The 13,187-nt window shown below is 46.4% G+C and overlaps 1 protein-coding gene and 1 long non-coding RNA gene across 2 annotated transcripts in view; both read left to right on the top strand.

Moving 5' to 3' along the window:
• Positions 1 to 13,187, top strand: part of MCU (mitochondrial calcium uniporter) — a 725,481-nt gene that overhangs the window by 13,546 nt on the left and 698,748 nt on the right. The window lies entirely within an intron of this gene.
• Positions 1 to 13,187, top strand: part of LOC139760916 (uncharacterized) — a 383,133-nt gene that overhangs the window by 893 nt on the left and 369,053 nt on the right. The gene's annotated exons all lie outside the window — the stretch shown is intronic.

Below are 13,187 nucleotides of genomic sequence, written 5' to 3'. Positions count from 1 at the left end.
AGAGTGGTGGGTCGCCTCGCTAACCATTGTGCCACGTTCTGGTCGTGTTTATGTGTGGGGCTATACTATTTCATTCGTTTATTGATGGTTACATATATTCTTCAAAGATATCCGTTCATGTTAATGCTTGAGGGTTAATGCTTTGCTAATGTGGTGCTAAGTTATGTGGTACTGGTAACTAAAGTTCTTATTATGTTCCTGTAAGGTGAGTGACACTCCCTGTCTCACCTGAGGGAACCTGCTCCGTGCAAGTAGTGGTAGCGTCGGAAAAAGAGCCTCACCCCCAGAGAGGACTTGCACCATGCAGGAAGTGGTAGTGTCTGGGGACGAGTCTAACCCCGGAGAGGACCTATCTATCTCTTACACTCACTGGTCGTGTCTTGGGACGAGTCTCACCCCGGAGAGGACCTACCCCGTGTGCGAAGCGGTAGTGTGTGGAGAAGAGTCTCACCCCGGAGAGGACGTACCCCGTGCACGCAGTGGTAGTGTCGGGCGAGGATAAGTCTCACCCCGGAGAGGACCTACCCCGTGCACGTAGTGGCAGTGTGTCTGAGGAGACGAGACTCACCCTGGAGAGGACATGCCCTCCCTTCTCCAATCCATCCGCTTTACCTTCCTGTAATTACGTTTGGCTAAGTGGTCCGCAGCGGTGTGCTGCCGCCAGGCCCCACGAGAGGCAGGCGGTGCTGTAACCGAACCACGATGGTCTCCAGCCTCTACACCACTGGTGGCGATGTGGGCAGTATATACCTGTCATATGTGGGAATGATGAAGAAGACTCGGAATATGTGCTTTTAGGATCATATATGATGCTATGTAGCTGCCCAAAAGTTGTTGGCAGTTGGCCCTCTAGATCTCCGATAATGGTATACCATTTTGATTCATATATCTATATATATATATATATATATATATATATATATATATATATATATATATATATATATATTGCAAGAGGTCACAGTGGTGCGCGTGATCTAGTATATGCAATAATTCCCACAGGTAAATGAAACACGATAAGTTCCCAAGTGCATTTTCGTGTAATGATCGCATCATCAGGGGAGATACAGGAATGAGATAAAAGACGTGGAACAATCAGTTAATATACAAGGAAGAGACGTAGCAAAACCAATGGCGTTTTAGCTACGCTTCTTCCTTGTATATCAACTGCTTGCTCTATGTCTCGTACCTTTATCTAGCCTTATGACGTAATCATCACACGAAAGTGCGCTTGGGAACGTATTGTGTTTCACTTTCTTGTGGAATTATTGCATATATATATATATATATATATATATATATATATATATATATATATATATTGTATGTGAAATTGCAAGAATATGTCCCTGACGATGAAGGAAGAACAGAAGTGTGTGAACTTGACAGTTGTTATATAACTCATACCTTTATCTCGACTTAATCTGACGTGCACCTCCCTCCCACCTCGAAGTTGACAAAGGTGCGTAGTGGTTCCTTGTCGGTTATGTAAATTTAATCTACTTTTGGTATGCTTGAACACCTCCTTGTTTAGTGGTGGAGGAAGAGGCCGACTTGGGGGCGCAGGGTGATAAGGCAGATATGAGGAGGAGGAGGAAGAGGGGGAGTGGAGAATGGTGAATGTATGGAGTAATCTGTGGAGATGGAAGGAGAGGAGGGAGTGGGGGGGGGAGGAAGATGTCATCATCATCATATGGATGGAGATGGGAAGAAGGTCGTTAAAGTCGTGGGAGGAGGAAGAAGGCGGGTGGGAGTGGGGTTCAGAAGAAAACGGGAGGAGGGTAGGTGGAAGACGGTGTGTGGGAAGAGGAAGGCTTATAAACATGTGGGAGGTGGTTGGGGGGGTGGATGGAGAGGAGGAGGGGGGAGGTTGAGATGTGGTGGCATGTGTGGGCGTGGGGAGACGCCTCTCCACCCACCTGGCTGTGTGTCATCTCAAGGCCCAAGCCCCAGACTGCCTCTTCGAGCCGTTATGACTTTGAGTTCCTGGCTGATGCTGTCGGACAAGTTTTTTTTTTCTCTCATCCTGTCGTTCCTCTCTCTCTCTCTCTCTCTCTCTCTCTCTCTCTCTCTCTCTCTCTCTCTCTCTCTCGACCTCGTGTCGTCATCATCATGCAAGACGGACGAGGGCCCCACATGTGCGGGCGTAACTCTTCTCTTTGCCGCCGGCCGCTGTCGCACGACTGCTCCCCCTCCGTCAGCGGGTGCGCAGTTTCCCTTAGAGGATTATGATCGTCTGTTGTGGATCTGCCTTCACGAGACTTGCTCATAGAAAAAAAAAGAGACTGCGCTAGGCCTTGTTAGAGATATTGCCAGTACTCGCCCATCATCTCTTGGAGATACTGCGCAGCTGTGTTTGCTATGGTGGCCACTGATGATGTGTGGCAATTTCATCCTCTCTCTCTCTCTCTCGACCTCATAGCGACTATTCAGTATGTCGTGTCGTATTCTGTGGATGGTAGTTAAAGAGAACGGAGTGCGAGTTAACGTGCGTTTGTCAGTCGGTGTCGAACGAGGGATTTTGGACACAGCTTGTCGTCTTGTTTTGATAAGTGGGTTTGGAGTATGATGGTTCGTTGATGGATGTCGCTTGTGTGAGGCTTATGAAAGGAGGGAAAACATAAAGCTCAGCAACATACGAAGTTTATTTATCGAAGCCTTCAACACACACACACACTCACACACACACACACACACACACACACACACACACACACACACACACACTCACACACACACACTCACACACACACACACACACACCACGGTTAGAATTACTGACCATGCCTCAGCGCTGGCCCTTTTAGGATCGGGCCCGCATGGGCGCGGCAGTAGGCCCACTGTCAACCCAGGTGTTCATCCTCCAATTTGGATTGGTCGATAAACTTATACCTGGCTTAGGCTTAGGTGTATATGGGTGTGTATACAAGTACAGGAGTAATGATGTAGTACACATATATACAAGATTAATATATGGGGCAACACTGAGTGTAAAACTCGCTCCCGTACATTTAGTAATCACACACACACGCACACAAACACACACACACACACACACACACACACACACACACACACACACACACACACACACACACACACACACACACACTCACTCACACACACACACGCTTGGTGACGTACGTGCCAAGACTGTAGACAAGAGAGGTGTTTCTACCAACATGTATCAGATGTCCGTAGGGCTAGAGACGCACCCACAGAAATTGAGGTCATACTTTAAGAACCTCAGAGTGGAAAAGCTGATTGCCTAGTGATCGGAAAGAGTAACATAGAGGGTTGAGAAAGTTCGTCTCGAGAAAATAGAAACCCAGGACAAGACATACTGGTTAAATAAGAACTTCTAATTCAGTCTGGGTTGTGTGGGGGTAGAAGACCCCCCACACGAGACTTCACCCGGGATACAGAGATAAGGAAAGCCATAGTCCAACACCAGGTCAGTAACACTGCAACAAAAGTCTGTGAAGTCTTCGACGATGGCGTGAAAAGGATTGGCACCAGGAGAAGGGAGGCCGAGGGAAAGGGGATTAGATAAGAGGGACGAGAGAATAGTTTTACATGTGTATGATAAGATTAGGATAACACAGAGGCGCAGTGTGGGGCAAGATTGGCACGCAAGTCAGGTTGCTTTCGAAAGATGATAGAATAGATTTACAGTTGGTAATAGATTTACCGAAGGTAATAAAAGTGACACAAAACTATACAAGGACAACTTGATTGTAGAGGGACCGGATAATTAGATTAAATAACCCAGAAGGAAGAGATACAGTGACATTAATGTGGACGTATATGCTAAGAGTTGAATACAAAGTTTCGAAGTTTGTTTTACCACTTACGAGGATTTGGACGTCCCATCGCTGGTGTGTGTAAGGCAGGGAGAGAGAGAGAGAGAGAGAGAGAGAGAGAGAGAGAGAGAGAGAGAGAGAGAGAGAGAGAGAGAGAGACCCTCCATGGTGCTAAGGTGAAGCCGTTCGAAGTAAGGAGGACCATACAGGAGATGATGAGCCATGCATGAATCTCATGACTCTGATTGGTGCTCAGTCTTCGAGTGGAAGGGGTGGCGGGCACCCAACTGATGGTGTTTCAGACCTCTCCTTTTTTTTTTTTTTTTGTTAAGAGGAGATTGTTTCCATGCTGCCAGCATGGAAGAGGGCTAGGAAGAGAGAGAGAGAGAGAGAGAGAGAGAGAGAGAGAGAGAGAGAGAGAGAGAGAGAGAGAGTGTATCGTTGAACATTCATCTGACGAACGCGGCCTGGAAGATGATGATCAAGGTAATCAGGAAGTAGACAGAGGATTCCATGGCTGGCACAACATACCGGACCAGAAGACAGGGGACGGTGTCAGAAACGAAGATGAAAAACGTTGCTGCATCACGCGTCTGTTGAACGTTTCTATCTGGGAGTGAGCAGTGTACTTTGTGTCCGTCCTGGAGTGCGAGAGGACCTTCGATGCTGTTTTCGCTTCTCCAACCAGAAGGTGGTTGAGGAAGCTAGGTATCCAAGTCCTAGGAGGGCCAGGTAAATGGATTGTCATTCTTCCATCAGGAAGGGAACAGACGACACATGTTTTGAGGGGGAGGGGAAACTCTTTTAGTCTAGGTAGACGAAGGGTTCTGAAAACTTGGCTTTCCCACAGGCTTCAATTACTGGATTGTTATTTCTGATGTATGGGAATGACTTCCCGGACGAGACAGAACTACACTAGAATATCATTTTTTTTCTTGAAAATTCCCCCCCAAAAATTAAGAAGTGGGAATTAAGATAGACGACTAAATGTTGCTAAGTTGCGGATAGAATGAATGGTCGAACTGATGGTTAATGGGATGTGATCCTGGAGAATGGAGATTCTGGAAAATAGGAAAGGGGATTGAAAACTAGATCAGGCGGTGAGTACCGTATTGAAAACCCATGAACCGTGAGAGGGAACTAAGGAGAAGACATCATCAGGCGAAACACTTCTCTACGAGAATATTCATGAGAAAATATTCGTGAACGACGCAAACTATGTGTATTGATCGTCCAAACTTGCCCTCGAATACACATGAACAGTGAGACGTTTCAGGCAGACGAACAAGACGCCCATCCTTTTGGCTTCCGCTGGAAAATGCTTCCGACAGTCTGTTGTAGCCATGACCCATGCGAACCGAAGGGAACTTGTTCGTAAGGATTCAGAGGGACGACGGCGGCAAGAATGGCACGAGAGTAGAATGAATCGGAACGAGAGGAGTGGCAAGCTCTTGATATGCCAGCGTTGGAAGAAGGAAGGAAGGAAGGGAGACGCGATAGCCACACACACACACACACACACACACACACACACACACACACACACACACACACACACACACACACACACAAATTTCCAAGAAGGTCCCGAAGACGTTAGCAGAGAGGAGTCCACATAACTCAGGAGAGAAAGTCCGGAATGAGATGATGGCTTAACTGGAAGCTACGCAGGAAAAGTGTCTGGGTGGAGGTGAGGAAGCTATTCTTCACGACCTAGAGTTGTGTGACTTGTGGAACTAGTTGGCTGAAGAGAAAGTGAACGCGAGTAGCGTTAGAAAACGGGGGGGGGGGGGGGAACCCTAATATTGCAGGGAGAAGGGATTGGGGGGTCCCCACAAGTGCCAAGTTTTGGTTTAAAAGAAAATGAACAACAACAACACTATGTATCCGTATGTTACCGGGCTCCGCCTGCAGGTCAAATCTCACCTTTGGTGAAGCTGTATTATCGGGAGTACAGCCTCTTAGAACTTCCTACTTCAAAAGAGTCCATCATTTCCATGCTCCTGGAGGCAGCGCAGCCTTGGAGCTGCATGGAGCGTCTGGAAAAGGGGTCCAGAATTAAATCCAGGACCCTTTCAAGAAAGGGGTCCTTGGGCAGTGTATGTCAATATGTCATAGATCATTCGTCTAGCAATGGACTTCAGATCGCTCCATGTCATATTCCAAAATCTATTGTCACTAACCAGAAGATAAAGCACACGTTTGTAATCCCGTCATGCGTCTCTTCATTACCGAACCATCTTGGAGAAATTAGCGAGCATCGAACCACTGAACAGCTTGTTTTCGCTAAGCCTCAAAGAGATTAGCGTCGGTTAGGACCATTGCTGCTCCGTGGCCGGTGTTTGGACGGTTGCCAGCCAGAGCTGGTACCGAGGTGGGAGGGAAGTGAGTGGGGGGGGGGAAGAAGAGCTATAACTCACGACACTACGACTTGCTCCTGGTTCCTGGTACGCGCTCAGGACTGGGTGTTCCCTGCAGAACGAAACCGGTCGCCACTCGTGTCTGGCCGGGCTGGTGTTCGTCTATGGCACAGAGGGATGGGAGGATGGAGTAAGGGGGTTGGTTGGCCTCATGCCTGTAACTAGTCCCGTACAGAGACAACTGCTTGTTAGTGTGTGTGTACGGTAGTGTTTTGAAGTTAATGACTGAGAGTTGAATGTATGGTCATTAAGCCGCACACACGCCCGCGCTGTAGAGGAGGTTGGGTGGGGAGGGGGGGACACGCAGACAAGGTTCACAAATTACCCTTCGCTTCCTCGTTTTTGATGGACGAGTGTGGGAGGGAGGGGAAAAGGGGAGAGGGGTTCCTCCCGAGGGTTCCTTCCTCCCCCTCCCACTCCCTGTTGTTGACATGTTGGGTAAGGCTATGCTGTATTTGTCTGTTGACGCACCGGTGGCAGCCATCATCTCTGCTCGGAGACAAGGTGTTGTGTTCTGGTCTCACGCCACAAACACAGAGCGGGTGTTCAGTCCATTTTTTATTGTTATTGTATCACCGCTGACCTGACTCAGGGGGTTTTGTGATCTTTGCTGACCTGACTCAGGGGGTTTTGTGATCATGGCTGACCTGACTCAGGGAGTTTTGTGATCATTGCTGACCTGACTCAGGGGGTTTTGTGATCATTGCTGACCTGACTCAGGGGGTTTTGTGATCATTGCTGACCTGGCTCAGCTTTTTTTTCTTTTATCTCTGCTGACCTGGCTCTTGTGATTTTTGTTATCACCGCTGACTTATTATCACCACTGATCTTATCCAGAGTATTCATGTTATCACGGCTGACCTGGTGTATATCTGGTCTACATAGTTTATCCTTCAAGGGTCATTTACCTCCCCCAACCCAGGACGGGCTGTGTCTCGGCGCTGGGTTGTACCGTTGGTCAACCAGGTTGTTCTTGGGAGCCGGAGCCCACAGGTCCAGGTAGCCACAGTTGCCTGGCTGGGACTGGTATACACTTTATAATGACTCGTCCAGGGCACTCGTAAACCCCCTCCAGTTTGACGTGTCTGGTGATTACACTCAATGCGTTGAAGAGTCTCGGGCCCCGGGTGTTTTAAGATGTTCTCCCTGGGATTTTAGTGGTTGTATTTACAGATTCGACCATGCCTGTCGTACCATTAGGAAGTGGTTTCATAGTGTAAGTTGGGCACCGTGCCTTCCAGGATTTTTCCAGGTAATAGATGGTGTTGAAATTCTCCTGTCTGCGCCTGGTAGCTTACAGTCGTAGTGAGTTTAGTCGTTCCTAGTAATTACTTCCATTCCTATATATATATATATATATATATATATATATATATATATATATATATATATATATATATATATATATAGGCTGTGAAAGATCTCTGAGCATTTTGTCATATAGTTTCGCAAGGCTTGAAGAGCGGAGTTGTGTGTGTGTGTGTGTGTGTGTGTGTGTGTGGAGGGGGGGGGGGGATAATTATTAGGGTTTCGAGCACTCAGGGATGATGATAGAATCAAGATATTCTCTCTCGAGTTTATTTCGTGCTCATGCAAGATGTGTTTTGCCTTTTTTTTTTTTTTCAACGAACGAGTTTTCAGAAGTCTTAGGGAGAGAGTGCATTGGACATGTTCTCAATGGCCATCTCGAAATCGTGTTTAGCCTATGTGTTTCGTGGGTTATATCTCATTTCCTCAGTGGCTCTTTCCTCATGTGTTTCCTTTACTTGGACATTATGACCATCTGATGTGACGAAATATGTCCCGAAGTTTATTGCTAGGGGGGTCGTCTTTCCTTTGATGGGTGAGCAGCGGAGCTTAAAGGCAACACATACTGCATTTTACAATGGCCCTCGAGGACCTTGGAGGTAATACAGACTCTTTGCTGCTTCTTCGTCGCCTGCCTTGTGATGACTGGGATCATCAGCCCGGGATGGATGGCGTTAAAGGCTGCTCGAGGAAGCATAAGGTGTTGATGAGCAGTTACTGAAGTGTTGTGCTCAGTACGTGTGTGTTCCCCCTGTAGGCATCTTCCTGCAGATGTCATGTCATTTAAACGTACATCTGTCTTATCTTGCAGATGTCATGTCATTTAAACGTACATCTGTCTTATCTTGCAGATGTCAAGTCATTTAAACGTACATCTGTCTTATCTTGCAGATGTCATGTCATTTAAACGTACATCTGTCTTATCTTGCAGATGTCAAGTCATTTAAACGTACATCTGTCTTATCTTGCAGATGTCATGTCATTTAAACGTACATCTGTCTTATCTTGCAGATGTCATGTCATTTAAACGTACATCTGTCTTATCTTGCAGATGTCATGTCATTTAAACGTACATCTGTCTTATCTTGCAGATGTCAAGTCATTTAAACGTACATCTGTCTTATCTTACAGATGTCATGTCATTTAAACGTACATCTGTCTTATCTTGCAGATGTCAAGTCATTTAAACGTACATCTGTCTTATCTTGCAGATGTCATGTCATTTAAACGTACATCTGTCTTATCTTGCAGATGTCATGTCATTTAAACGTACATCTGTCTTATCTTGCAGATGTCAAGTCATTTAAACGTACATCTGTCTTATCTTGCAGATGTCAAGTCATTTAAACGTACATCTGTCTTATCTTGCAGATGTCATGTCATTTAAACGTACATCTGTCTTATCTTGCAGATGTCATGTCATTTAAACGTACATCTGTCTTATCTTGCAGATGTCAAGTCATTTAAACGTACATCTGTCTTATCTTGCAGATGTCATGTCATTTAAACGTACATCTGTCTTATCTCGGACGTCCTGAAAATCAGGATCCTTATCGAACGATAAAGATATTGTAGTCGTCCTTATCTTCTTATCGATAATACGTATCATGTTTAAAACCGTACGGCAAGCTATTTTTTTTTTGTTTTTGTTTTTCTTTGGCGTGATTTTTAGATGTGCTGAGATTTATAGTGGCCATAGATGTACACACGGTGAAAAAAGTATCTTACCCCCTTTTTTGTGGGAAACAATATGACACCACGGACGAAGGACTTTGAGACATGCCCATTGGTCTGGCCTCACATTGGTAGCCCTGTTTTCTCATGGTATCCGACAGCATCGAATGCTCTAACAAATGCTCGAATTATTTTATATGTCGGTGTAAAATGATTGTAAAACGGGTCTACCATAATTATTTAGGAATGTGCCTCACACTGACGCATACCATGTGCCTCACACTGACGCCGAGGACAACACGGGTCGTAGTGGTCATTTCGAAACGCATCGAAGATGGATGATACATTTTTTTTTTTCCCACCTTGTGTACGTCGTTTAGGGAAGATCAGGATGACTGTTGGTGGTGGAGGCTCGATGCGCCATAGCCAGGCACCAGCAGACGGGAGGGCGGTTTCAGTTCTGGGTCTCCCCTTCCCCACCTCCCCTTCCCTTCCCCTCCCCTTCCCACGCGTCTGGTGGTGGTATACCGTCGCCAGTTAACTGAGGCGCCGGCCCGCTTTTGTGCTGGCTTCTGTGGCGCATTACACAGGGGGGTCGGGAGCTTGCCAGTGCTGCCTGGGGGGAACTTTGTCTGTCTGTCTGGCTGGCTGGCTGCTGTTATTGGTTGCTGCCGTTGTTGGTTGCTGGATGTTTCTTGGCTTCCCCTGACGACCATCGGGTACGGTCCTGGCCCGTACATTGCCGAACGCAGAGACGCGAAAGCTTTTTGAGCTATTATGTACGTAGGTTTTTGCTTAACAGCAGCTGCTGCTTAGACATGTCTCTGATGCATGTTATTTACTGTCTAATGTTTTACGTAAAATAGATGTATTTCTCTTATTTTTTTTTTCAAATGAAGAACCTTTACGAGTTAAGTTTGAGATGCTTTTGATATATTTTTTGATATCTCTTCGTGATGTATTAGCACGTCAGTGGAGGGAATAATGCAAGTGAAAAAAGTATTCAAACCATTTTCTTATAAGAAATTTATCTCCAAGAATTTTCGATTATCGAATTAGTATTGGAAATATTATCCATCACATCCACTCTACTCCCCGAATATCATCCTCTGCAGTGGGCAATGAATCTTGGAGGATGTGTCATTTTCTTCTTGCCACACTTGACAGTGGCCTGAGGGAGCGAGTGCTACCCACCCTACCGGCGGGGTCTTGGGCGAGGCCGAGCCACAAGAACCGCTCTGGCTCAAGGGCAGCTGGTTATCCTGAGGGAGGGGGAAAAAAGGAGAGAGATAAGTCCCTGTGGGTGGTGTCTGTGTTGGGCCGAGGTTCCCACGAATAAAACGTGACTGGAAACACCTGTTTTGGTTCTGGTCTCTTGAGACGGGTGTGCGGATGACGTATGACGCATACATATGACTCTTGTCTCGTTGAAGTGTCTAATGCACCGAGCATTTATTATCAAGCCACTGTATATTATGGAATGGGGATACCCCTTTTTTTTTCTTCAAGGAAAAATTAAGTCTCTTTTTTATGGTAGTGTTTACCGTTCATAGATGATGATGGCTCCATGAAGTTTGAGGATCGTTGGTGGGGCATCCCGGTATTGAATATGCATAGAGGAAGTTTTATTTAAACCTCACACGCCACACCACCTTGGGAGTTTGTGGGCGTGGGCCGAGGCGTGGCCTTCCTGAGCGCCAGTGGTGTGAAGGTAACACCACTTTGGTCTCAGGGTTGGGTCTGTCTCTTCCCTTCAGCGCACGCAGTCCATGGACTCCACCCTCCACTGTTGATGTCAGCCTGTCGTTGTAGGAGGCTGGTATACAGCAGCAGATGGGGAGAAGGGTTTGAGGTACAATGATAAATGATAGTGAGGTGAATCCTGTACTTGATCGAGAGGTCGAACTTGAAAAGTGATATGTGATGTCGTTTGCTGTACCGACAGGCCTTTTCAAAGGGCATTTAGCACTGGGGATGACCAAGACTTCTTCCAGTTCACCAGTTTTATAACACTTGATGTATTCAGCATCATGTATGAGGTGTACGTAGCTGCTTAGACAGATATCTAGATTGCTTTCCTCTTCTGTTCCTCCACTTCAACGTCAGATCTGCCTTCGCCTACTTGTGCAGCGTTCGACTGGCCCCTTGTGTTGGTCTGTTGGCACTCACTACCCCTCACGGATGGGCTGATTCTCATGTGTGTACCGTAACTCTGCATAATGACCGTACAGTCCAAGGGGTTGTTCCAGTCGATCTCTACCACTTCGTCCAAGTAATTAGGTGGATCCTCTACGCCTGGTTGGATTGCTGGCGAGTTGGTTGCGTGGTCGGTGGCCGCGCGTCCTCCAGTAAGGACGAGCTATACCAGGGGGGGTCATGGAGACTACGTGTGTGTGTGAAAGCCGATGACCCAGAATCATTAGATAACGTAAAGGCAAATGAATACTTGAAAGCCCGAGAGGTCTGGAGGTAACGAGACGTGAATATTGATGTCACTTTCTATAATGGGAAGAATTAGTAATAAGGGAGACCAGCCGGTGCCGATCTGCATGCAGGGAGAGGGCAGAAAACCATGGCCCAGTGAGGATAGCAATGGGAGGTTGCTGGGAGTGAGGTAAGAAGGGAGGATGAACCATGCTTGGGTGGATGGGTGGCTGTTGGACGTTTACAGACGCCGTACCGTCGAGGGCTGTCGTCACCCACCCACCTTCCTCCCTCCCTTCCTTCCTTCCTCTTCTTCCTCACTCTGTAGCCATGCATGTATTGAGTGTCTAACCCACAGGGTGAGGGGATCGACAAAAGACCCCCCCCTCTGTGACCTGTGTAATCCTTTTGCGCTACCGCTCACAGGGATGTGGGGATAGGGGTCGCACAGTAATAACCCCGCGGCTGACATGGGTACAGGTCACGGGCGTCACACACACACACTCTCTCTCTCTCTCTCTCTCTCTCTCTCTCTCTCTCTCTCTCTCTCTCTCTCTCTCTCTCTCTCTCTCTCGCGATGCGTGACATGTATATCATTTCCCTCGAGGATTTGTGTGTGCTTTTCTGGTTTTCTTTGTGTAGGTGTAGGTTTGCGAGGAGTCCGGTTCCAGGGCCTCGTTTGAGAACGCCACACTTCTACTGGTACACAAGCTGACGCCAGCTCAAGCCTGACGTTCAGTGCTCGTAAACACGGATTGAGGACGCTTGCTACAGCATAATCTGTTGTGTTGTATGTGCTGGTGTTTTATCAACATGAAGCCGGATGTTGAATGTTTCCCTGACAGTCAAGATTATATATATATATTTTTTTTCTTTTTTTTTTTTAAACTATTCGCCATTTCCCGCGTTAGCGAGGTAGCGTTAAGAACAGAGGACTGGGCCTGTTTTGGAATATCCTCTCCTGGCCCCCTCTGTTCCTTCTTTTGGGAAATGAAATAAATATATATATATATATATATATATATATATATATATATATATATATATATATATATATATATTTATTTATTTATTTATTTATTTATTTATTTGTACATGATCGCTGTCTCCCGCGTCAGCGAAGTAGCGCCAGGAAACAGACGAAGAATGGCCCGTCCACTCACATGCACATGTATGTACATAAACGCCCACATGCGCACATAAACATACATATACATATCAACATATATGTACATTACATACCTGCACTGTGTACATATTCATACTAGTCTTCATCCATTCCTGTTGCTCTTAAGGTACATATCAACACATTCATCAACATTTGTCTGTCTTGGCGAATGCTTGTGATTTTCTTGGTTTATCTGATGTAAGGAGAACGAGAGAGAGAGAGAGAGAGAGAGAGAGAGAGAGAGAGAGAGAGAGAGAGAGAGAGAGAGAGAGAGAGAGAGAGAGGATATAACTACTAAGAAAGGATGTGATAAAAGTGATAGACTGACTAGAGAGAAAGTGTGTGGAGGGCAGGACAAAATAAGAGAGAGAGAGAGAGAGAGAGAGAGAG

Source organism: Panulirus ornatus, chromosome 38 (assembly GCF_036320965.1).
Source record: "Panulirus ornatus isolate Po-2019 chromosome 38, ASM3632096v1, whole genome shotgun sequence".
Classification (NCBI taxonomy): Eukaryota; Metazoa; Arthropoda; class Malacostraca; order Decapoda; family Palinuridae; genus Panulirus; species Panulirus ornatus.
The sequence above is the reverse complement of the archived record's forward strand: the minus strand, read 5'-3'. Positions and strand labels throughout refer to the sequence as shown.